The sequence below is a fragment of the Pinus tabuliformis genome, chromosome 9, assembly GCF_031772625.1.
Source record: "Pinus tabuliformis cultivar Carrire ecotype Pingquan chromosome 9, CPIR1, whole genome shotgun sequence".
NCBI classification, from domain to species: domain Eukaryota; kingdom Viridiplantae; phylum Streptophyta; class Pinopsida; order Pinales; family Pinaceae; genus Pinus; species Pinus tabuliformis.
The window spans coordinates 639,288,933-639,316,119 of NC_142307.1; the positions used below are offsets into that span (position 1 = coordinate 639,288,933).

The following is a 27,187-nucleotide window of genomic DNA, read 5'->3' on the forward strand; positions in this document are numbered from 1 at the left end:
CTGTGGAAATGGCGCGCTGGACGTCTCCAAGTTGGCTTCAGCAAAGGTGGTGTAACTTGGACGTAACAATCATGCAGAGAAAGCAACAGTTCTGGCAGCAAAAGTACAAAAAAACGCAAAAATTGGCCTAAATATGGACTTTTGGCATTTTGGCGCGTTTTCTCGGATGACGTCAGCATGACGTCATAGGGTGGGGTCAAGCTCAGATGACGTCAGCATGACGTCATCGGGTGAGGTGGCGAGCTACTATTGGTCCATGGGGATGATGCGGTGGCTGACACGCTGGCACAGGGGCAGACAAGAGTACTGATGCGATGGCAGGGTGGCGATGACGTGGGTCTGACGCGGGACCAGCGAACCGGGCGGTAAGTGACACAGCGGTTACGGTTAAGTGCCATAGCGGTTACGGTCTCCCGAAGCGGTTACGATACGGCCCTGGTTTTGTCAGAGGCCGCTCCGAGAGACCCAAGAGGGTGACGCGTGGCCGCGCCATGACGTATCCCTTCGTCATTTTCTCGGGCGCTAATTGTTTGTCGTGGGGGCCGCTCCGATATCAATGAGGGTCGTCGGATCCCATGGGTCCGATCCGACAATGGACGGGAGGACGATGTGATCGGTGGATACGGATGCGGGCGGGTATAATTTAATATTTGTTTTTGAAAGCAGCGCCCGGCGGAAAACCTTAGGGTATGGGTTTTTTGTAAGGTTTTCGATGTATTTGGAAAATCACATATATGCGCCAACTTTGGTTAAGCGGCGAAAGTGGGTTTTTTTGGGTTTTTTCATAATTTCAAAGGGTTTTTAGGGGTAGGAAGGGGTTTTTATAGGGTTTTTCTTTGCAAATGATGGTTTGATGAGTGGAATGACTTGAAGCAAGGGGGAGAAATGAGGTATAGGTTCATCAAAGTGACCGGATGTCATTTTGATTCCTTTTTTAGAGAACATATGGCTATAATGCCAAGGGGAGGGATATTTATACAAAATTTGGGGTTTATACACCATGGTGTTAATACTAGTAGGGGAAAGGTGATATAGGGGATTTATATAGTAAAGTTAGAGTTAATATGGATGAAAGAAGTGGATTAGGGGAGACAAAGCTAAGTTTATTTGAGAGACACTTAGCTTAGGGAGTAGATCAAAATGAAAAGATTTTTACACAAGAAATGTGGCTTTTGAAGGAACAAGAACCATCAAGAAACCATAATCTCTTCCATGAATCTCAGCTGATGAGGGAGTGTTAGTAATGAAATGGAGAGGGGAAGAAGGGAGGTTAGACATGCTTCCGGCTTGCTGCAACTTGATGAAGAATGACACCTTCTCAATTCATTGATTTTGCTTTGGTAAACAAAGTTAGCACACATGCAACTGATAAGAAATGGCCCTTCTGCAACCCCAACTGCCTACCCATCTATTTGCCTAGCATTTTTTATTTCTTCTTGGAGGGTGCACTTGGACTTGCAGACCCTTACTTGCCTTTTCTTTTCTTTGGCTTTTCTTTTGTTTTTCTATCTACTTCTACCCTTATTTCTTCCAAGGTCCCAGGTTAAGCTGTTGGGAGCCTTTTTTCTCTACCTAAACTACTTGTCTGCCAAGATTAAACAGTTTGGACAGACTCCTTTCTCTATTTTACAACTGAAAATTTAAACATGACCTGATCCAGATTAGACTGTTGGACCATCCATCAAAATTTGAGTCCATACCAAGCTGTAAGCACAGATTGGATTCTCTTGGAAATATGTGATCTTTGAATCATCAAAGCAGAGCATATTTGGACCTTTTCATAGCCAATCATGAAATATGAAACCTATTGGTATAGGTAGCTAACAGATACCTCTTCATCTATATGGGATTTGGTCCTAACCCCACCCCCTGGTGTAGGTTGGCCCAACCAAGATGTAGAGTAGTATTTTGGTGGAAGGCTATACGCCAAGCAATGTAGTGGAAGATTAAGTTTATTCCACCGTACACACACACAATCGTGAATCAGTTTGTACAAGTCGGGATCATTGTTATGAACAATATCTTTTATTTGCCCCAACATGGTATCCATCTACTCATACACCTCGCCAATCATTGACTTATCTGTATCTGCAAACCGAATCATGTGATAAATGGGCTTGGTGAAATCCAATACTTGCCTCACACATGCCCAAAACATACCATCGAGAGCAGCCTCCTCCACCAATTCAAAACCTCGCCTGTCAACTGCATTTGTAGCCTTTTCCTTTAATATCTGCCAGTGTGGACTTGATACCATGCTAGCCAATGACTCTCTTACCTTCAAAAGGCGCCTGAAGGTGAGGTAATAGTTACCAAATCTAGTCCTCACAATCTTCAACAACTCCAATCTTGAGAGACTGCGGAAAAGGCCATGGGTATTTCTATGATTTGTAATAAATTTTATCATTTGTTTTCCTTTCTTGTACAAATCACCAATCCATTTGTATTGTTCATTTTTGTTCTTAACAACATCATGCATCAAAAGGTTCAATGTGTGAACCAAACACCCAGACCAAAATATGTTGGGGTATTTATCCTCAATAATTGCTCCCACTGCCTTACAATTAGGAGCATTATCAGTGATGACTTGGATGACATTGTAAGGCCCAATACAGTGAATTGTTTCAAGTAATGCTTCCACAATGTTGATGTCGGTCTTGAACTTCTCTGAGTAATCATATGCATTTAGAAAGATGGCTCCACTAACAAACACAGCAAGAACACTTATCAATGGCTTGCCTTTTACATTTGTCCATCCATCAGATACAATGGACACCCCATGGTCAGTCCAAGAACTTGTCATTCTATTCAAAGAATGTGATATTTTTGCTTTTTCATGATCAAGTCCAACGGTTCTTGCCTTGTCATACCCAGGGCTCTTGTATCCTTTAGGGGCATCATTTATGGCAGAAACCATTTCGTGCCAATAAGGTGAGCAAAGAACATTGAATGTTATCCCAAATGCATAGAGAAACCTGTAAACTTTTGAATCCACATCATTCCTACACCCTTCATCAAGGAAATCTGATATCGTTCTACGCCTTAAACCTAGTGACCCTGTGCCTCCATATCCACTGCCTTGTGAGGATGCTGAAGGAGTTCTTTGTGCTTGTGATTGTGAGCTTGGTTCAAAGAAACCCCTTGATTTTTTAGATTTGTATTGGGCTTCCTCCTCTTCCCTTATGTATTTGGCTCTATCTGTTGCTGACACACCTGCACAAGTTTTGACTCCTATTTGTTTATCTCCATCCCATGGCATTTTCTCGCAGAGGTGTTTTCTGGCACGGGTGTATGAGCCTGTGTAATTATTGTTGCAATGGGGGCAATGAAATTTAGTGGTTCCACCCCCTTTCCCTGCTTCAAACCTGTTAACATATTTCCACAATGGGGTTTGGTCTTGTTTAGTTTTTTCAACTGCTGAATCATGTTCATTCTCCTCTAGCTCCTCCTCACCGGGGTTTTCATCAAATCCACTTTGTCCCCCTTCTTCATCCCCTTCTTCATTTTGAACCCTCCTTTTCCTACTCTCCAGCACCATAATAACCAGAAAAGGAACCAAGAAGAAGAAAATTCCAAGAAATATAACCATGATGTTTGAAATTTGTAGTTTTGAATCTGCAAAATTTAATAAAATGGAATGGGAATGGGAATGGCCCAATGGGAAACCGAAATAGAGAAAAATTATTTATTTATTTAGAAACTAGGAGTAAATTAATAAACAGTAAAAAAAATGCTAACCTACCTCAAATGAGTCCAAGACTCCCTGCTCCTTGCTCCTTGCTCCTTGGCACCTTGCTCTTAGTCTCACTCCTTGCTCTCAGTCTCACTCAAGTCACAGTGATTCATAAAAGCTCTCCTTCCCTCATTATATAAAAAAAAAAATCGATTTTTTTGGCCGCGTGATTTTTTTTTCCGCTAAATTCGCTCCCGACTCCGCACGCGTCACTCCGGGAGCGAAATTTAAAGCCTGGGAGCGATCTCTCCCTGACCACTCCCCGGCTTTAAATTTCGCTCCCGGAGCGACGGAAGCGACGCTCCCAAATTCGCTCTCGGATTTGGCAGGGAGTGCAAATTTTTTTATCAAGAGCAATTTTGGGAGCGCGCTCCCGACCCGCTCCCACCCAAAGCGCGGATTGGGAGCGGGATCAAGGGCGGGGGGGGCCTCCCCTGCAACACTGCCATAAAATTTATCTTTTGTAAATACTTCAACCTTCAGGAAATTCAAATGCCTTGGATGATTGGATCTTTAGAAAGAATATGTTGCTTCGATTGACTTAGAGAAATGCCTAGAGCATTTTGTATTGAGCAGTGCATGTATATGTTGTTGAGTTCCAATTGAATTCGGATGCGTGTCTCTTTGTATGGTGACATTGCCTTAGAGGAGTATCATAGCTCTTGGTCTAGGTAGCGGAAGAATAATGTCATGTCACGCCATGATAGAAGCTTGCATAAATACTGATGTAGTGATGACTTAGGCAGCTTGTATTTACAGAACAAATAGTGCACAGAAAAACTCGAATGTATGCCATCATTGGTACCTTAGAGAGCTCATATCGCTGCATCAGGAGCCTTCGCATCTGAGAGAAAATATGCCACAGGAATTGTCAAAGGAGAGCTTCGAACAATTTCCTCTAGATAATGATGGTTATTATAAAGATGATCTACAAGTCTTCTTTCTTTGCTTTGATAGAGGAAGATATAACTCCTACAATGAAACCCTTCAGATTGCCAACAATTGTGATCTCCAAACCTCCTTTCGCCTTAGCTCTAAAACCATGTTGAGAAATCAAAATGCTTGAGATGAGATTAGATATCTCTTATCTTTGATAATTATGGGTGAATGTTTGTTGGCTTCTTAGTTAATTTAATTTTCTCTTCATCAAGCAATTACCAAAATGAACAAAAACATGAAGATCACAAGAGACAAAGAACACAATAAATTAGGCTCCAAGCCATGGAAAAACCCCACAAGGGTGAAAACCCAAGAAAATCCTCTTCTTATAGAATCAGATCAAAGTGAGATATCCAAGACCAACACTGCCACAAAGACCCAAGCCAGCCCTCCTTTATTCCATCTTCAACAAATCATAGTCAACAGAAGTCAACACTAGTCAAATCCCACAAATTTGGTCGTCTCCTGAAATCTCAGGCTTGCAATACAACAGAAACTGCCTCAGAAAACTCACATGTGTAAACAGAAATTAGGGCACAAATCAGCTGGTATTCTTTCCTTTGACTTCGATTGGATATCTTCTTCTTCTTTGCACAGAATTTGATGTGAGTGAGTTCTCCAATGAGGTTGAATTGCTCTCTGTATATACATGTCTTGGAGATCGAATAGGTGCCTTTCTAGGCTGACTTGTTGAGGAGGGCCTTGGTCTTGCGGGTGTTGAAACTTGTCAACTTAGTCAGAAATTCCCTCCATTGGGAAGCCTTCCTCACCCAAAGAAATTAGGGCACAAATCAGCTGGTATTCTCTCTCCCTTGACTATCCTTTCTTTCCATTGACTTCGATTGGATATCTTCTTCTTCTTGGCACAAAATTTGATGTGAGTGAGTGCTCCAATGAGGTTGAATTGCTCTCTATATATACATGTCTGGGAGGTCGAATAGGTGCCTTTCTAGGCTGATTTATCGAGGAGGGCCTTGGTCTTGCGGGTGTTGAAACTTGTCAACTTAGTCAGAAATTCCCTCCATTGGGAAGCCTTCCTCACCCAAAGAAATCCCCTACTAGCCCTTTGGAAGAATTTAATTTAGTCAAGGAAAAATATTAAAACCCACATGTGCGCAAAGGTACAGGTCGGCCTAAAGGACAAACTAGGTCTCCTCCACCACATATAAATAGACCACGTGTCACATCACTTGGAGGTCATTCATCAACATCACATCTTCTCTCGTATGGTTCATAGAGCTTTGAAATTGTAGGTTTGTTCTCACACATACGAAGGGAAGGAGGACCTTTCCAATTAGTCTGTTGACATCCTAATTTGACAGCTTTGACCAACCTTGATTACCCTTTGACTTGGTTTCATTTCTGTTTTGGAAGGTTTAATTGATTGGGAAAGATGTCGAAATTTTTTGGGCACATTGACCATCCTTGACCGCAACTCTGTGGAGGTTTGACCGCAGGTTTATCTCTCCTTTGACTGAGATTTTGTTGACTGTTTTGACTAGACTTTGACTAGCAAAGAAGGCCACATCTTTTAACTATTGACCTAGCTGCTTTGGAGGTGATTTGGTCGTTGATTATTGACTAGTTAGGGTTGTTGCTACTATTGACTTTGAAAAGAATTGCAAATTTGACTTGTTAACCAGAGTTGACTTTTGAGCTCATCGATGGATTGGATATTGATTGTTAACTTGTCTTCTATTGCATTTGGATTATTGTTCTATGTACAATTGCTTGCTATCATTGGAAGATTGAAATTTATTGGACAAAGTGATTGCTAATTGAAGAAGAATGTTGTAAGTAATTGTGCTAAGCATAGAACACTGGAAAATTAACAGCGGGTCACAAATTAACTCTTTTGACTCAACAAAAATTTTATTTTTCTTACAAGTAGTCCAAATGGGACTTTCACTTAAATACATTTGTTTCACTCATGACAAAATTTCTTTTTGACTCAAATTACCCTACAACCATGAAGAACATGCTCTGACTAGAAAATAAAATAATAATAATAACAAAAAAAATATTTTTCTTCTTTTGTTCTTTACATTAAATACACATTGACACAAATATAATGATAATTATGATAACCAAACCTAGTTACATTTCCAACAAATCACACATTGCAAAATTAATTAACTCACAACAATTCTCTGCCATTTCATTATCTGGAAAATTTGGGTTTTTCAACCCATGGAGATACAAGAAAACATACATGTCTGGAACTTGCAACTCAGCTACCTCAGAATGAAATCAACCTGAAGAACTCGACCTCCAGCAACTCGATCCACGCCCTCCAACAACCAGATTTGTGTACAGCCACCACTGTGCACTACGAAAAACCCAACACTCCAACAACTCAGCCTCCTCCAAACAAATACAATCTCCTTAATGTAATTTGGCCCTGCAATCTCCCTGGATTCGCATGAACCCTCTCGCACTTCTCCTTCTCAACGCGTCGATCCACTGAGCCACTCACATTGCAAAGAAACTCACTCTCTCTAAATGATGACTCGATCACACAACTTGTGCTCTTTGTCTTGTTCCTTCACCTCCCTCCCTTTATAATCTTCATTGAGTCCAAATCCCTAACCTCAATCTCCCTTCCAAAACCACCTTAGAGATCAAAGGTTGAGATTATTTCTAAGTCACATAAATAATTAAATTATTTATCCTTAGAAAATAACTCAATAGTCAACAATAATTAACTTACTTTGATTATTGCACTTTTCCTAAGATAGACTTAGGAAAGAAGACATAAATCACTAATATAGGCAAATAATGCCTCCCACATGCGAAGACACCAAACCGATGTAGAAGACCTTCCGAAGCTACTCAAATCAACATTGCCTCCTAGCAAGCAAGGTATTCTCCACCACTCCTAGCTTATATCGGTACTTCACAAAATTTCCCTTCACATAGACTTAGGAAAGAAGACATAAATCACTAATATAGGCAAATAATGCCTCCCACATGCGAAGACACCAAACCGATGTAGAAGACCTTCTGAAGCTACTCAAATCAACACTGCCTCCTAGCAAGCAAGGTATTCTCCACCACTCCTAGCTTATATCGGTACTTCACAAAATTTCCCTTCACTTCACAAAATTTCCCTTCACTAGAGGCTTGCGAGAACATCTACCAACTATTCCTCCTAACACCCCTCTAGACCATGTCTCTGATGAAGTGATATCTGATCTTAATATGCTTGGACCGATCACGAAACACAAGATTCTCAAATAGTTTAATGCAACTCTGATTATCACAGTGTATCGTTGTTGGCCCCATGTATAGATCAAATAATCCCGCAAGCATCTTGCAAAGCCAAACTGCCTCAAAAATTACCATACTCCCTGCCATATACTTTGTTGCCTCTACTAAATTTGTTGATTTGGGGTAGCATCGGATGTGCTCTAGCCATGAAAATTGGTGGAAAGGCTAAAGCACCTGAGATCTCCAAGACCCAGAAATGGTTTGGGTAGATTCTAACCGGTTTGGGAGATTAAAATAATTAATATTTTTAATGGAGTTTCTAAGTCTAAACTTAGGAAAAATAAAATATTAATGGGTATTAATACAAAGTTAGGTTAGAAAGTTCCAAAAGTCATGGATCAAGCCAAATCTAATCTTAGCCGTTGATTAGAGATTTAATCTCGGTCGTTGATGGACCAACGAGAAAAGTATAAGAGGAAACTTGAGGGTCAGTTGGAGAACACACTAGAGTGATCAAACATTTTATTCTCTAGAGCGGGGTTTGCTAAGAGAGATAGAATCAGTGATCAGCAGCGAGGGGCAGTGAATACAAAGCAGAGAGGCAGAGTTGGTGCCAGAGAGACAGTGCAAAGCCCGTAGAGGTTGACGCAGAGGCAATTGGGTGCTACGTAGAGGCGGCCAGGAGTTGCATAGAGCCAGGAGAGGCCAGTGTGTGAGACACAGAGGATCTAGTGGTTGACGCAGAAGCTCTAGAAGTTGACGCAAAGGCTAGCAGAGTTGACGCAGGGCCAAGAAGCAGCGCTGGAAGGATTTCGTGGGACAAACTGGGTGCTGGTGAGCCGGGTAGGGTGACGCAGTCCCTATCAGAGTGACACAAAGCAATGGGAGTTGCAATTGTTGCTGTGGGATTGTTCATCCAGTAATTAATCAGCTGAAATATTTGTCTCCGAGGAGAGGTACTACTGTCGAGGGCACTCTGTTGGGTGAGCCATTTCTGGCACCCTAGTTGTATTCTGAAAACTGCATAATAATAAAACCCTCTAAATAGTTGCACCGGTTTTCCCGCATTGGGTTTTACTGGGGACATTGGACTAAAAATAACAGTGTCACTTGTGTGTTTGTTTTCTTTCAGTTGATGATCTATAGATGTTGATATTGTACTTGTGTTTATTTTCAATATTTACATGGTAAATAACTTGTTAAGTATTTAAACAAGTAGGAAGAAATAAACTAGATAGTACAGGAAGAATTTCTAATGGGTTAAACATAGAAATTCCAACAGAATTGAATGCCATTAATTGTTGCTTCCTGTTGAACCATGAGAGCATGGTTGGTCCCAAGATGAAACAACATCCAAATGTGGACTTTCTATCCACCACACTCCCTACCCAATCAGAATTTGTGTACCCTTGCAGCTCCACTCCTCCAACACTGACATACCTCAATCCAAAGTCTATTGTCCCTTGCATGAATCTCAGCACATGCTTTGCTTCCATCCAATGAACCTGTCTCAACGCCACCATGAACTGGTTGACTGAGTTCATAGCAAAACATATATCTAGCCTAATGTTGACCAAATACATCAAGGAACCTATCAATTGCTTGTACAGTGTAGGATCCACTAATTCACCTTCAGAAGCACTCAACTTCTTCAGGTTAGTGATCATAGATGTAGACATAGGCCTGCAATCCTCGATCCTGAATCTCCTCAAGATCTCCACTGTATACTTGCTCAAGATCTCCATTGTATACTTGCCCTACCCAAGGAAAATCTTTCCTGGTTGCTACCACACCACCAATCCAAAAAATTAACGCATCAAATCGATGTCCTTCATGTCGAATTCTGAAACATGAGCATCCTCGCACATCCCTATGAGCTTGTTTCATCCTGTCAAGAAGAGATCATCCACATATAATACCAAGATGAGAAATTCACCCTCAATGAGTACAAAGTACAAGTTGGGGTCTACCTCACGCTTGGTGAAGCCCAAACCAAGAAGATATCCATCCATCCCAACATACCATGCACGTGGAGCCTGCTCCAACCCATAAAGGGCCTTCTTCATCTTGCATACATGAGAATCTCTTCCATATACCTCAAAACCCTGGGGTTGCTCAATATACACTTCCTCCTCGATCATTCTGTTGAGGAAAGCAATCTTCAAATCCATCTGAAGTATCCTCCACCCCATCTTTGAAGAACTATAGCTTGGGAGGTACTCCCACAACCCCTGGGGTATTGTGTTTGTGAGGAGTTGACCCATAGAAATGTGGTTTTGTGAGCAATGTACTCAAGAAATAGGCTTTGTACCCAAAGTTGTGGGTGAAAGACCCAAGTGGAAATTGATTGTTCATTCATTGGATGCATGAGGAGCACCCTTGATGGGCTAAGGGGCACCCAAGTCTACAATGGAGAGGATGAAAACAAATGAAAGAAATTTTATCTCTTAAGATACTGGTGTTTAAGCATGTTTGGCTTCGATTGGCTTGGGCTAAAGTGGTGACCCTTGGTGACGAATGGACTCCAACAAGAACATTGTAAATAGAGATGAGATTGAGTTCATTTGTCACATCCAACAACATCCTCTTAAGAGCATCACAAGCGAAGAAAGGATTTGAACAACCTTAGGACAGGTTGAGCTTGAAGAGTAGTATTTCTGGTTTTTCTTATGATTGAAGAAGGTTGAGTTAGCTCAACAAGTCAGGACAAAGTCTGTGGTAAGTTGTGTTATTGTTTCACAGTTTCAAGGTTGCATTAAGGAGAAAAAGGACTGAAGTTCAGTTCTAAAATAGGTCTTTTGTTCAGTGAGTTTAGGGAGCAGACTAAGCCCTAGAAGGAGGCCCTAACGAGCCACAGTTCGACTGCTAAGTGAGGCCGCAAGGTCTCAAGGTGTGCGCAGAACTTTCTAAGGGAGGTCTGAAGCATAAAAACTGATAGCTTGAAGGTTTGAACGTAAAAATACACAAAAGGTATCTGTAAATAATAATTTATTAATATATAAAAATTGTACAAGTGATGAATGTTACAATGAGGACCCGCATTTATATACCTAAGCAGGTGTCCTTTCATGAATGGGCATGTCTTTTAAACATGCCTTTTCACTTAACTTAATGACTATTTAACCTATTTAATATTTGATTATTTAATATTTATATTTATTTTATTTATTTACTTGTTATGAATTATATTCATAACATAGCCCCTTCCTTCAGAAGCTTTGTCCTCAAAGCTATATTGCTGGCAATTGTCTTTGCTATTGTCGTCTCGGCATATGGAAGGTGGAAGATCTCCGTCACTGGTAGCTCACTAGTAACTCTAATTTGAGTCCAAGTTTGCTTCCCTTCTTTTTTTATCTTTTTTTTTATTTAAGATTTTTTTTTAATAAGTTTTCTTTTCATATTAAAATTAATTAATTAAATTATAATTTACATATATATTTGTTATATAATTATATACTATATATTTATGTATTATATATAACTATAATTATATAGTATATAGTATTTGATTAAATTAATTTAACTCCACTCTGTCGAACGATTGCGTCGACGGTCATGACAGTTGACCTTGACTGTGACTCCTCATTCTTCTGCGCGTTAATATCGTGGCTTCTGCTACGTTCCAGACGTGGTGGCCGGTTATAACCAGACCTCGGAATGTCAGATCGTTGGTTTCACCCATCCTCTCCAGCAGTGAAGTATATCGAGCATTCTTCAACACGTTGAGGATCATAGATATTACCGGTATAACATGGCTCTCATTCTGGCGAGGCAATATGTTCATCCAAAGAGCTTTGTAGAAAGTTGCCAAGTACCTGTAACCACTGCGACTGATCACCCTCACAATCTCCAGATGGCCTATGCTGGTAGTGCTTAGGTATTCAAGAATCTCAAAACACCTCATAAACACCAGCTCTTCGGCTTCCGGCGACGTTAACTCGCCCCTCCGAAGCCACTCGTCTGGATGACTCTGTTTTTCCGCGTCCAGGAGAGTTGCATATTCCAACACATTGAAAATTCGACTCACCAATCCTGCACGGGTCATGGCTTCAACGGGCAAAGGCAGTGACGAGGGTGGAGTCAAGCCCTCCACTTGGCTTTTCAGTGTGGAGGATATTGTTTGCAATAGATGCTCGTACTGTGCCCCATCCATCCTTTCCTACATTCGCCACACTAATGAAGCCACTGCTTGTGAAAGTCGGGGATGCGTCAATCCACCCTGTGTGCCCCAGAGCTCCAAGATAATGTAGAACAGTTTGTCAAAATGCTCTTTGCTACTAGATAGACGGTGGTTGGGCTTGAGAATGAAGTTTGACAAAGTTCGTACGACTCCACTGTGATTAAGTATCTGCTCCTTGGACACCATTAACGAGTGGATTAAGTTGATGAAGCCCAGCTGAAAGGCCGCATCATTTATATTCCCGCTTACTTTGTCAAGGACTGCAAGCAATTTATGTTGGTCTTCACCCAGATCGATCTCGTTGTTGAAATTGTGGGCATTAGCCAGAATGCCAACCGAAATCTGCACCCACTGCCACAAATCAGGGGTCGATTCCAGAGGGCATCCTGCTATGAGCTTACTCAACAATAGAAATCCCTCTTTGGACTCAACGATTTTGTGTTTGCGTTGAATTGCAGCACTGAAGTCACGGAGAAATCTCAATGATTTCCCGCCTCCCAATTGGCGATCTAATAAAGCATTAACTGGGGCTTCTAGATCTGTGGGCATTGAGATAAAGGAGAATGGCAGCACCATCTTGTAACCCTACCGCCACGCAACAATTGACCGTCTGATATCGTGATCGGGCAGTACAGTTTCATTTTCGAGCGGCAGAACGTCGTTGTCGGCATTGATCTTGACCGTGCCCTCCCTGAGAGCGATGAGTGACTTCCGATTGTATGTTCTGTTCGTTGAAGGAGCGATGACGAGATCGTTCATGAACTCCTTGCTTATGGGGCAGAAGAACTCCTTGGGCACTCCGTGATCAGAGTTCTGAGGAACGTTTGACATTTTTTCTCTTTTGTTTACTTGTAGGGATTTGATTATCTCCTCCTTATCTGTGTGGAAGTATTCTTTGGTGGTTGTAACTCTGCCTTCTTTGTCCAAAACAGCAAGGGACTGCTCAAAATAAGGACGAAGGGCCCGAACAAGCTTATCTCTTGTATTTTCGTCTGAGTATGGCACGGCAGGCCATGGCATCATCTGGTATAATTTCTTGAATGACTTTTCATCATGATCTGAAGAAATGAAGACGATCTCAAACTCCCCCTTCTCCAATAACTTTTTATAGATTTCGCACAAAATGGAGGTGGAGAACCAATCCGATGGTGGATTATCGCACCAAGCGGCACAAAAGTAAAGACCCACATATTTATATTTCTCTTCTAGTTCTTCAACTTTCACCTTCTCTCCATTGTTTCTGATCAAGAAATCACGTTCGTCGGTGCAAAGCAATGATCTCAGACTTTCGTGGGTCACTGCTTTCTCCTCCTCAGCCATGATATGGTAACACAATAAGTTTCTCCTTTCTGAATACAGTATTGTATGTTCTTGCACTGCAATTTCTCCATCATGATTATTATACATCTCCTGAAATCTTACCACCTTTCTGTTTTTATCTGCTACTTCTCCATCATGATTATTATTCTGCTCCTGAAATTTTTCCAACCTTTCAAATATGTTTTTTCTAGCATTCTCAACTCCTCCATAAATGTTGTTAGGATTTTGATGTATGTATTTAGCAGAGCCAAACAATGATCCTCCTGACGATTTAGCATCAAGACTGCTCTGGGTTTGATAATTTTTTCTTCTCGCCTGGAAGGAGATATTCCTTTGCTCAGCAGATTGGATCTTGGGTTGTGGGGATGTGTAATGGTGCATGTTGGAGACAAGTTTAGAATCAAAATTTTGTTGTTGTTGTATGACAGCTAACGTTTTTCCATTAGAGGTCCATGCGATTTCGGGGGACTCTGTAAGTTTATTCTAATTCCAATGAGAAACAAGATAAGCTACTTCCTTTTTTTCATATTCCCATTGGATTCGAATTTTGAGTGGTCTTCTTCTCTAGTTTTCATATACCCACTTTGACTATCCTTCTCATCATGATCATTGTTGAGTTCATTTTCATGTTCATGTGGATCTTCTTCATCGTCTTCATTATTATTGATTTCCTTTCGACATTCTTTAACTTCCGCAATTGATTTTTCTAATCGTTGAAATGCTTCTTCAATACTAAACTGCTCAACGCAATCAAGGCGTGAATGTAATGGCACATTGTGCGGTGAACAACGTTCAAGGACTCACATCATTATATTGTGTGCCATGGCTCTGATACCACTGAAGCATAAAAACTGATAGCTTGAAGGTTTGAACGTAAAAATACACAAAAAGTATTTGTAAATAATAATTTATTAATATATAAAAATTGTACAAGTGATGAATGTTACAATGAGGACCCGCATTTATATACCTAAGCAGGTGTCCTTTCGTGAAAGGGCATGTCTTTTAAACATGCCTTTTCACTTAACTTAATGACTATTTAAACTAATTAATATTTGATTATTTAATATTTATATTTATTTTATTTATTTACTTGTTATGAATTATATTCATAACAAGGTCATGACCTAAAGGCGGCCTAGTTTGATCTCAATTCATAAATAGGACCAGCGTCAAGCCTCAGCAGCAAAGTGAGGTCTAAAACACGTGTGTAGAGGCTTGTATGCGCGGAAAAGAAGCATGAAGGTGATGGTTTGAATTTTGTCCTACAAGAAGGGTTAGGACAATGTGTTGAAGAGCTTATGGACAATGAAGTTGAGGAAACTAAATCAATGTGTGTTGCTAGAATACTCAAGGCTAAGCTAACAATGATTTAGTGTGTGCATCCACTATAAGAAGCTAGAATTCTTGTGCCCCAAGTAAAGTAACTCATATGAAGTTGAGTTGTGTGAGGGAAAATTTGTGATGCCCTAACTTCAGTCATCTTGGAACAGTACGAGGGCTATTAAAAGGCAGTTTGAAAAGACCTTGTGAACAATGACCTTTGGAATAGCTAAGGGACTATGCGAAGGCAGACCTTTGAAGTCCTAAGTACAGTGGCCTCTAAAGCAAGCCAAAGGACTGTTAGAGGGCAAATTTGTGGGCCTAAGTCTAGTAATCCTTGTTGCAACATTGATCATTAATAGAAGGCGGATTGTGAAGTTGATACTTACAAGAGAATCTGATGTTGCAGAGGTGTTGGAACAGCAAGATCTCTACGTGTAAAGGTGGCAAAGGACCTACTAGGTGTTCAAGACCAGTGGACTGAAAGTATTGGTGTAAGAGCTTCTTCAACAAGCAAGTGAAGTTCTTCTTGTTCAAGGGCAAATTCATAGTCGTGTGTAGTTGACATCAAGCCCTACTTTTCCTTGTATCAGGGCTAATTGTAAGGGCCATGATCCCTGGTACAGGAGCCCTATGTTTGTTGTATTAATGTTGTAATACAAGCAAGTTTTGGGTTGCAAAATTCTTGTGTACTTCATTGATTCACTGTTGTACAATTTTCGTTGTTCAAAGTGCTTAGTGTTGTGGCATTTTAGTACGTGTAAGGTCGTGTTTTAGACATAGTCCTAATTCTAAAATGCCAACGAGAAATCAACATGGTATCAAAGCATAGTTTGAAGCAACAGTTGAATCAGAGTGTGCATAGTGAAGAAGCTTAAGAGGGAGTTGTGAAATTGCCTAAAGCATGGAGCATATGGATCAGCTGAGCACATGGAAATGTGGTCTTGACTAGCTAGGAGACAAGATAGGTTGGGAGTTCTGGTGGATTGGTGGAGAACCTAATGAACAACAATTTGGTGTGTGGCAGGTTGCAGATCATGGACTTTCAATGACTTGTCAATGATTGTTGGGACTGCTCAAGGGGTGTTTTGGCATGAACAAGTTAGCTCCATGTAAAGGACGAGATGATGGCAAGCTAGTATCTTCATTAGGTTGTAACTTGTGAAGTTACACATCCGACATTGGAGTCATCTACACGAGTTATTTGACCTAGGAGGATGAGATCGCTTGTTGAGTTGAGCTGCGGTGGTCTAAAGTGATTAGACCTAGTGTTCGACCGCAGCTCAGACTAGCCTTGGAAGGACACAAGTTCAATAGCAGAGCTTTCCAAAAGTGAAAGTAGAGTGAGCCAGTGACGGTTGAGTAGACTTAGAGGAAATATAGCTTCAGAGGGAGGTTGTGAAGGATTGTACATTGCCCTATTGAAGTTTGACTCTTCAAGTTTTTACAAGATCGAAACAAGGACACTATTGAGGATATTGTGGTTCATTCCACAGGGTATGCTACAGTGGTGAACGCCAAAGATTGGGCTAGTATCACCGACGATGACGAGTTAATTCCAAGCAATAGAAGTATCTCCCTCGCTAAGAGGGAGTGTTGAGATGTGTAGCTTGGAAGGTACTCCCACAACCCTTAGGTTACTGGGTTTGTGAGGAGTTGACCCAAAGAAATGTGGTTTTGTGGGCAATGTACCCAAGCAGTGGGCTTTGTACCCAGAGTTGTGGGCGAAAGACCTATTACCCACCATTTTGTGGGTAATATCCCCAAGAGAAATTTTTCTCCAAGATGGTCCTCAAGTCAACAGTCAGCAGCCCCTTGCAGTCACCAACTAGCTCATTGTGCCATTTTCTCCGCCACTTGAGCCAGCCATGTGGTCCTTCACACATCTGCCATGATCGTATGTTTGAAGGTGGGCCTCTCGAATCTAAAGGTATGCCTTGTCATTCAGAAATTAATTATTGTTGTTTGTTTATTATGGACACTTTTGGGCATGGATTAATGGGGGGGTTCAGCGAAAAGAATGGGCTAGGTCTATGCTTTTGTCCCCTAGACCCCTTTTAGGAATTAATCTTGGATTCTAGTCTTGTGGGATCTCTTTTATTGACCATTTGGTTCCAAGGATGGTATTTCACGGGAAACACCGATTTTGGTTGCGTGGTCCCGCTCCCTTATCCGCTTATATTATCATCTCTCCATTCATTTTTATCCAATTCATCATTTCTCCTACCTGGGTCCACACAGGGCTAGCATGCCCCCTCCCCTTGCCCACATCTTGGGTCATGGCCTAGAATGAAGCCCAAAGGTTGATGCAGCTAAAAAGAAAGATAAAAGCATATATGGCCACACTCAACAAGAAAACGTACCACAAAATGCAAAGATGGCCTGGACAAACATATTTAGCACGTGGGCAAAAGCCAATACATGAGCTCTACCCCATCATCATGGCCATCACCCTAGTTCCTACCAGCTTTATGAGCCTCCTTCATCATATAAGAACCCATGATTGTCCCAACCCCAGGTGGGCAATGAATAACCCCACCTTTAAAAGGGGGATTTCATTGTTATATCTTATACATCATTCTCTAACAACTTGAGTCTCGAGCAGTTAATCAAAGAAAATCATAAAAAGGCAAAAGGCATTAAAGAAGGGCGGAAAAATCAAGGTCGGGGCACCTCATGTACCATGATTGCTCCCTCCTACACATTATAAACCCAAGTATGGGCTTCCCTCTTATTAGCTACCCTTGTACCCCAGCATGTGACCCAGGGCTACCCCTCCTCATTCCTTACTTCATTCACCTATTTGTCACATGCCACCACCTCTTAAAGGATGTACCTTATCTATATTATCCCCTTTAGAAGTAGAAACCACCTAATAGGATTATTGGTTAACCCCATTTGGAGTTTAGGAGACATTGGCACATCCCAAAGCCCATTATGGAAGGGCAAGCCATTATGAAGACCCACCTGTAGTCCATGATTAGGTAAGCTTATTTAATCGATTTCTTGAAATGACTCGTTGTACTGGAAGGCTAGGGGATGCATTGGATCTTATGCAAGATTGCAGATAGTTTCCTTCTTGGGTTTGGTCTCCCTATAAGGGGTCCTGATCCTCCAGAGGACTAGATTGGCACATATAGGGTGAATGTTGAGAGCCATGGGCCTCCACAGCACCAAATTGCACTCCATGGATCCCCACAGCCATTCAGAGATTGCTCATGGTTCACTTATTGGACGAGGAGGATGCACTTGATCCATCATTCCCAGTTGGCCCCAGACCTACACCATACACTTGGCACATGATCCAGGACTTGCACGATGATGTGGCATCACCCACACCATCATCCTAGCCCTTGTCGGCGATCTACAGGCATCTTCGATTTGTTTGGAGACCCATGAGGACACTTGTGTGCCCTCACATGTCATTTGGAGCACCACGGGTTATTACAAGGGGCCAACCCCTTGTCCACTGCTTTTGAGGGACCCCATTAGGCCTCCTAGAGGGCCCTACGACATGCATAGATTATTATTTGACCTCTTGAGAGGCTTATTTTTCATTTATGAGCTAGTTTGGTGGGCTTGTCACCAAAAATTAGTTAATTTGCACATTATTTTATTTTAGGGGCTAATGTAGGCCCAATTAGGTAATTCAAACTCCTAATGAGTGTATCAATAAGATTTAGATGAATTCACTTTGTATCATCACTTGACTTGGACCTTTCTCTCTTTTGAGAAATTCACATTTTTTCCTTAGAGGATATTTTTGGATCATGGATGGATTTTGATGTGTGGATTGGATCTACTTATCTTGGAGATTCTTATATTGCAAATGTGATGATGGTTGGATATATTATCTTACATGTAAGTACAATTTTGACGTTATTTTCTTTTACTTTGTTGCATACATTGACCATGATATTTTCATTGTTTTAGGACTAGTTGTTACATGCACTTACAACATCAATGTGGAATCATGTCTCCACACAGCTTGTCTCTATGTATGGGCCATGTTTGATGAACAAATTGTCCGGGAGGTCGAGGTTACCTTGACAAACCTTCTCCATTTTCAAATAAGTATAAATGATTTTAAGGTCACTTTTCTTCTCTTACCCTCAACATTGGACGAAGTTGACTTTGAGAGCCTCCTTGAACAAGAAACGAGATCCATCTTCATAGTTCTCCTTGACTCCATATCCCCAAAAGGAATTAGGCATTGATCCATCAAAAGGTGGTCACTTTAAAAGTTAAATCTATTTCTTCATCTTTTTCACCTTTTCCTAGGTCTAGCCAAGTTAGGTTACCTAGGGCATCAATTTCCCAACAAGCCAGCCATCAAAAAAACTCGAACTCCCAAGGTCCCCTGCGTTGGCCTTTCCTCTAGCTCTCCTCCAATTTTGAGGCCATTCCAACAGTGGAGTTGGGAGAAAAGCCAAGCCCTAGCTCCAGGATTGAAACTCGTCGTGCCATCCCCAAGGTTAGTACCTCATTGGGTCAAAACAACACCTTCAAATGCACATTATTTCTTTGATCCTTTCCCATCCTTGTCTAGGATAAGAATATCATTGGTTACTACATTCTTCCCTCATACCCTAGACTAGATCCACTTGGCCTCTTGTGGTCCCTCACCTTTGAAAGATCATTATTCAAGAACCATCCGAGATACCAATTCTAACAAGGATTTTAGGGATTGGGAAACTCCTTCACAAGTCTTATCCCATAAACCTAACCCTCAAATCCTCTCTTCCTTTCCCTAGAACACATAGTACCTTGTTTAGAAAGCAAGCAAGCTCCATCCTTTAAGCCCTTCTGGGAAAGGGTTTATTTGGGTCACCCATATCCATCGACTTATCCTTCAATTGGTGACTCCATAATATATCGGGTCTTCTCCCATCAGTGAAAGTCTGTGAATAGTAGGGAGCCTTAGCTGAAGTGATAATGGGCTAAGTCTCCATTTGTTGAACTTTGCCTAGCATTTTCCTTTTAGGGATCCCCTTTAGGTCCCTTGCTAGTTTGAGCGGTATCAAGACCCAAGTGGAAATTAATTGTTTATGCATTTGATGCATCAGGGGCACCCTTGATGGGGTAAGGCGCACCTAGGGCTACAATGGAGAGGGTTAAAACAAATGAAAGAAATTTTATCTCTTAAGATATTGGTGTTTAAACATGTTTGACATAGGTCGGCTTAGGCTAAAGTAGTGACCCTTGGTGGCTAATGGACTCCACCAAGAACATTATAAATAGAGATGAGATGGAGCTCATTTGTCACATCCAAAAGCATCACAAGCCAAGAGAGGAGTCGAACTACCTCAGGAGAGGTTGAGCTTGAAGAGGAGCAATATTTCTAGTTGTTCTTATGATTGAAGAAGGTTGAGTTAGCTCAACAAGTCAGAACAAATTTTGTGGTAATTTTTTTGGTATTGCTTGACTATTTCAGGGTTGCATTAAAGAGAAAGAGGGTTGAAGTCCAGTTCAGGAGTAGGGACTTTGTTCAGTTAGATTAGGAAGTGGGTCGAGCCCTAGGAAGCTCTAACAAGCCTCATTTGGACTGCTAAGTGAGGTCACAAGGTCTCAAGGTGTGCACAGAACTTTCTAAGGGAGGTTATTACCTAAAGAAGGCCTAGTTTGACCTCAGTTCTAAAACAAGACCAATGTCGATCCTCAGTAAAGAAGTGAGGTCTGAAACAGGTGCGTGGAGGCTTGTATGCATGGAGAAGAAGGCCGAAGGTGACAGTTTGAAGTCAGTCCTACAAGAAGAGTTAGGACAGTGTGTTGAAGAGATTATGTACAGTGAAGTTTTGGAGACTAAATCACTGTGTTTTGTTGGAATAGTCAAGGATGAGTTGACAGTGATTTAGTGTGTACATCCACTATAAGAAGCCAACTTTCTTGTAACCTAAGTATAACGCTCATGAGAAGTTGAGTTGTTGCGTGAGGACAAATTTGTGATGCCTTAAGTTCAATGATCTTGGACCAACAAGTGCACTATTAGAAGGTAGTTTGAAAAGACCTTGTGAACAGTGACCTTTGGAACAACAAAGAGACTATGTGAAGGTAGACCTTTGAAGCCCTAAGTACAATGGCCTTTGGAGCAAGTTAGAGGGCAGATTTGAGGGCCTAGTCTAGTGATCCTTGGAGTAGCATTCATCACTAATATAAGGCAAATTGTGAAGTTGATACATACAAGAGAATCTGAAATTGCAGACTTCCCTGTGAGTATCAATGGCAGAGGTGTTGGAGCAGCAAGATCTCTGTGTGTATAGGTGGCAAAGAACCTACCAGGTGTTCAAGACAAGTAGACTCGAAGGTTTGGTGTAAGCGCTTCTCCAGCAAGTCAATTTGTTCTTGTTCAAGGGCAGATTGATGGTCATGTGTTGTTGATATCAAACCCTAGTTTTCCTTGTATCAGGGCTAATTGTAAGGGCCATGATCCTTCGTACATGATGTTAATTTTCCATTATTTTATGCTAGCACAACCACTTAGCCCAATTATTTCTTCAACTAGCAATCACTTTTATACTAATTTAATCTTCAAATAACAATGAGCAATTGTAGATAGAATAGTAAATTCAATAGGCAATAGAAGATAGCCAAGGGCAATGACAAGAGACACAAGATTTGGTGAAAAACCAACCGAAAACCCCACCAGGGGGAAAACCCTTTCAAATTCTTCTTCTATTAGATTGCCATCAAATGTTCGGCAGAGAGATACAATGTTCCAATTCATCAATAATGAGTCAAAGATCAACAGCTTTAACAATCCCATTCAACTAACCAATATCAATTGAGAGATCAACCCAAAAGTCAAATCTAATCCAAATTTAAAGTCAACAATTGTCAACAGTAGTCAAAGATGCCCTAACCAATCAATGTTCAACAATCAAATCAACTCGGTCAACAATCAAACAATCCAACCTCCTTTGTTTGTCAAACTTTAGTCAAAACAATCCCAAAAAGACTCTGTCAGAGGAGAAAAAAAGTTGCGATCAAGCTTTAGATTTTTGTGGTCAAACTTCAGTCAACAGACCTACGACCAAACCAAGTCAAAGTGCCCAGAAAAAATCAGTTCCTTCACCAAGAAATTTGGTCTCCAAAAATCAAACTTTTGAAAGCCAAACCAAATCAAAATGCCAAGTCAAAGGTGGTCAACAATTTACCTAAACAAAAGTCAACGAAGAAAATCAAAATTGCCCTTCTTGCCTTCGCATGTGTGAGCTCGGACGCCTTAATTGCAGACCTATACGAACCAATCAAGAGAGGGGAGAGAAGAAAAGATGTGTTGATGTGATATCCAAATGAGGTGACCTTGTTGTGTATTTATATGTGACTTTGGGGACCCAATTTGTCCTTTAGGCCGATACGTACTTTTGTGCACTTGTGGATTTTCCATTAAAAAAATATTTTTCCTAGATCAAATTAAATTCTTCCAAGGACAAAGAGGGTCTTCTCGAGATAAGGAAGATTATCCAAAGGAGCAAATTTGTCCCTAAGCTACCAAATTAACACGGGAGCCCTATGTTTGTTGTATTAAAGTTCTAATACAAGCAAATTTTGGGTTGCAAAAATTCTTGCGTACTTCATCGATTCACTGTTGTACATATTCCGTTGTGCAAAATGCTTAGTGTTGTGGCATTTTAGTGTGTTTATGATCGTGTTTTAGACATAGACCTAATTCTAAATTGCTAAGGAAAAATGAACAATAACTATTCTAGTAGATGCTTATATAGTGATGCGTGTGAATGTCTCCTCATAGTCCACTCCCTCCTTCTAGGAGAAGCCTCTCACCATGAACCTCGCTTTACACTTCTCAATATTGTCATCGGCTACATGTCTGACATTGTAGATCCATCAAGAAGTGATCACAGACTTCCCCTTCGGTGTCGACACTATATCCCAAACATCATTGCTCATGATGAAGTTATACTCTTCTATCATGGCATCTCTCCAAACCAACTCGCCAATAGCCTCCTCAAAAGTGGAAGGCTCAGACTCACTAACATTCTTCGATAGTGCCAAATAATTTGAATATCTAGTCAATGGTCTACTATGCATGAAAGTGCTACTAGGAGCCTCCACATGCTCCTCGACATCTCTCAATGTCTACTCATCCCATCTTCGTCACCTTCTTGTACAGCTCGGAGGAATATCCAACTCATCCTCTAAATCTATTGGTTGTGTCCTTCTTGTTGTTGTTAGTCCCTGCTCAACCTCTGGAGTTCACTCCCGCTCCTCTCCCATTACTGACTCCCTCGCATGAGATCTCCCGACTCAAGATCACCTTTCTTTGTCCTAGAATGTAGACTCGATAGGCCTTTGATATGTCAGTGTAACCAACAAACACAGCCCCAGCTTAGCCCTCTTCTATATAAGCACATGGACATAAACTAGACTACCGAATACGTGCAAATGGCTCACATTTGGTTTCACACCTATAAAAAACTTCTCAAGAGTCTTCCTCCATCACACTGTGAAGACTCCTATTTTGCACGTACACAAAATCATAAGCAACTCTTGATCATAGATCATTGCCCTCACTGCCTCCATGATGGTCCTATTTATCGTCTCGACAACCCCAATTTGCTAATGATTGTAACGTAATGTGAGCTCCTTCTTCATTCTTGCTTCCCTGCAAAAATCAAAAAACTTGTTGGAGGTATACTCCCTCTACTTCCGCTCCTGCTCATGTCTCGTTACTGACTCCCTCGCATGAGATCTCCCAACTCAAGATCACCTTTCTTTGTCCTAGAATGTAGACTCGATAGGCCTTTAATACCTCAGGGTAACCAACAAACACACCCCCAGCTTAGCCCTCTTCTCTATAAGCACATGGACATAAACTGGACTACCGAATACGTGCAAATGGCTCACATCTGGTTTCACACCTATAAAGAAATTCTCAAGAGTCACTTCCTCCATCACACTATGAAGACTCCTATTTTGCATGTACACAAAATCATAAGCAACTCTTGATCATAGATCATTGCCCTCATTGCCTCCATGATGGTCCTATTTTTCCTCTCGGCAACCCCATTTTGTTAACGATTGTAACGTAATGTGAGCACCTTCTTCATTCCTGCTTCCCAGCAAAAATCAAAAAACTTGTTGGAGGTATACTCCCTCTACTTTTTCACTCCTGCTCCTCTCCCATTACTGACTCCCTCGCATGAGATCTCCCAACTCAAGATCACCTTTATTTGTCTAGAATGTAGACTCAATAGGCCTTTAATACCTAATTGTAACCAACAAACACACCCCCAACTTAGCCCTCTTCTCTATAACACATTAGGCCTTTAATACCTCATTGTAACCAACAAACACACCCCCAACTTAGCCCTCTTCTCTATAAGCACATGGACATAAACTGGACTACCGAATACGTGCAAATGGCTCACATCTGGTTTCACACCTATAAAAAACTTCTCAAGAGTCACTTCCTCCATCACATTGTCAAGACTCCTATTTTGCACGTACACAAAATCATAAGCAACTCTTGATCATAGATCATTGCCCTCGCTACCTCCATGATGATCCTATTTTTCCTCTCGGCAACCCCATTTTGCTAACGATTGTAACGTAATGTGAGCTCCTTCATCATTCCTGCTTCCCTGCAAAAATCAAAAAACTTGTTGGAGGTATACTCTCCCCCATTATCCGATCTCAATACCCTAATCTTCCTCCTTATCTGGTTCTCCATAAGAGCTTTAAGCTCCTGAAATTGATCGAAGACCTCATACTTGGTCTTCACGAAGTAGAACCAAGTCTTCCTGGAATAATCATCTATCAACGTCGCAAAATATAAGGACCTCGTGATCGACGTCTCAGACATAGGACCACAGATATCAAAATGTACCAAGTCTAACAGGACCTTTGACCTGGTCCCATTGTAAGCATACGCAATCTTGGCTTGCTTTCCAACTGCACACCCCATCCTCTCCACCTATATCTTTGGAACACCACTAACCATCCTTTGCACCATTGGAAGAGCTTTGTAGTGTAAGTGTTGTTCCATCCTCCTATGCCAAATCTCGCTCCAGTTGTCACTCTCATGGATGAAAGCCTTCACTAGATATCCTCTCAACATATAGAGATCCCTCTCCCTCCTTCCAATCACCCACTTCTTGTTGAAATCAGTGTCCTTCGGCCCAACAACCACTTCACCTCTCATAAAGCTAATCTCTAATCCTCTATCTTCCATGGTCGAAATTGAAAGGAGGTTCTTGAAGAAATTTCAACCCCCACTCCAGTGATCAGTGTTCCTTCTCACTCCATGCATTTAGTTTTAAATCCAAGCATGATAAAAAAATTCTAAAATCTAGAAATGACAATATTTTCCGAAAACACAAATTTAGAGATTTCACAACTACTGAAATTGCAGAGATAAAACACAGCAAAATTATGACAGCCACACAGAAAATAACACAGTAATTTTTTGTCAATGTGACCCTAGAAAAACCCCCTACAACTCTCGGGGAAACCAGTTTGAGAGCTCTTCTTTATTTCTGAAAATGCTTTTACAGAGAAACTGAAATACAAAGTGAAAATTCCAGCAACTTGTCTCGATTTCCGTGCTTGAACTCCACCTCAAAAATCGTGCCAATCAGCGAACAGCAAAAACAGAAATTTTCCAGCAATAAAACAACATTAAATGTTGTACGGCCTGCCTCGAAAAACGTGCCCAAAACTTGTTGTAATGACTGTATGGACCATATGGATTTCAGCAATACTGCTACCTCGAAAATCATGCCCAAATCTGCCTCGAAATTTGTTCCCTTGTTGTTGTCCCTCTTCCTCGATTTTTGTGTCTTTCTCCTGTTGTATGGTTTTGGCTTGGGATAGGTGCCAATAAATGTTGCTGCCCAAATTTGCTGAAATGTCTTCTCGCTGCTCTCCTTCACTTCCTCACTGCTCAGAAATTTTCTCCTTGCTCTCTCTCCTCTTTCTCTCAAATGCTCATTGAAGAATGAATTGGTCTTTCTCTCTTGTCTTTTCCCTTTTACTCTCTAAATGACCTTTTGGGTTACCCTAAAAGCTAATGGCTGAGATTCATTTAGATCTAGGGATGAGAATAAAATGTGCATTTAATTCTCACTTTCTATATTTTAACTCACCCACTTAAATAAAGACCCACTTATCCTTTTATTTCCATAGTCATTTTTTCACTTTCTAATTCTTCATTGACTTTAATAAGGTCACCTTTAAATGGCGACTCTCGTGTAGACCATCCGTGCGGTCAGGGTTTGGGTAGGGTTTTCAGAACCCTACAGGCTCTGTTTCGTGCATCGCTTTCCCTTTGTTACATTTCGACGCTGGTCTCTCTCCATTACAGCTGCCTGTACTTCCGCCGTTCGATGCTGCGACGTTCGCTGCCGTTTGGTTCTTACCTTCAGGTCTCCCGTTTACCTTGAAGATGTATGCAGTCAGGTAACTTACGGCCGTTAACTGCACCAGCTATTTGTTTATTTTACCTTGGGGTTTTTACTGTGCCGTGTCATACTGCCGGGATTTTCTTCACCGCTTGACTTGCTCACCGTTTCGAGAAGCCGTTACCATGGATGACTTGGAGAGTGTGGACTACTCCGCGGATCCCTTGGAAGGGGTCTCCATCTGGAGAACTCCCAATGCCAGCTCAGATGGAATGTTGTATGGTGAATTTTCTGGGGTTTACTCTCAGTATGTGCATGGAGAATCCTCCAGAACCATGCCCGTGGTTCTTCCGGACGACCCACCCACCTGGCCGGCCCTCTCGACGCCTCCACATTCCCCGGCGACCCTTGGGTTTGTGGCTGGTTCGTTAAACCCATCACTCGGGTTAACTCCACCGACTATAGGCTCTTCACACCTTGCGCATAACCCTAACCTAGCTTTGGCTACCTCCGGCTCTGTGGATTATTTTGGTCCCTCGTCTGGTTGTTTCTCATCCGTACCTCCCCTTTCGGATCCCCTATCAGGCATTTCACTTGCCCCTTTCGCTGGTATCCCTGCATCCTTACCTTCTTCCATACCTTCCCATACGCCTCCATCGGCTCCACATCCTCAGAGGATCCCTTCTCATTCTGGAGGCCCTAGAAAGAAAACTAAATGTTTTAAATCTCGAGAGGCTGACTACTTCCTCAGGCTGGAAGAGGACATTCAGTGGGGCGAAGCTATGGATTTTGCGGACCGGGTCTTAGTTGGTCGCATTAGGGGACGGAACTACACGGCGGCACGCTTGAAGGCATGGGTTACTGAGGTCTGGGGTCACCACTTGGTAGATCTACCGTTTGTGCAGACATTTGTGAGGGGATGGTTTGCACTTCGGTTCGCGCGTGCCGACCACACAAACTGGGTTTTGTCTTCTCACTGGCATTTTGACCATGCACCTGTGTTGCTCAAGCGGTGGACTCCATTATTTGATCCTGAGACGGAGCAGATTGGGGTTGGCCCTATTTGGATTCGGCTCCCAGGTCTCCCCCTACAATATTGGTCAGAGGAGATTTTCAAGCGCA

The 27,187-nt window shown here is 41.6% G+C and overlaps 1 protein-coding gene and 1 pseudogene across 3 annotated transcripts in view; both read right to left on the reverse strand.

Moving 5' to 3' along the window:
- The window catches only part of LOC149150251 (small ribosomal subunit protein uS13c-like), a 39,239-nt pseudogene extending 29,612 nt beyond the window's left edge, over positions 1 to 9,627 (reverse strand).
- LOC149150249 (Zinc finger C-x8-C-x5-C-x3-H type family protein) overlaps positions 1 to 27,187 on the reverse strand; it is a 375,155-nt gene that overhangs the window by 268,596 nt on the left and 79,372 nt on the right. The gene's annotated exons all lie outside the window — the stretch shown is intronic.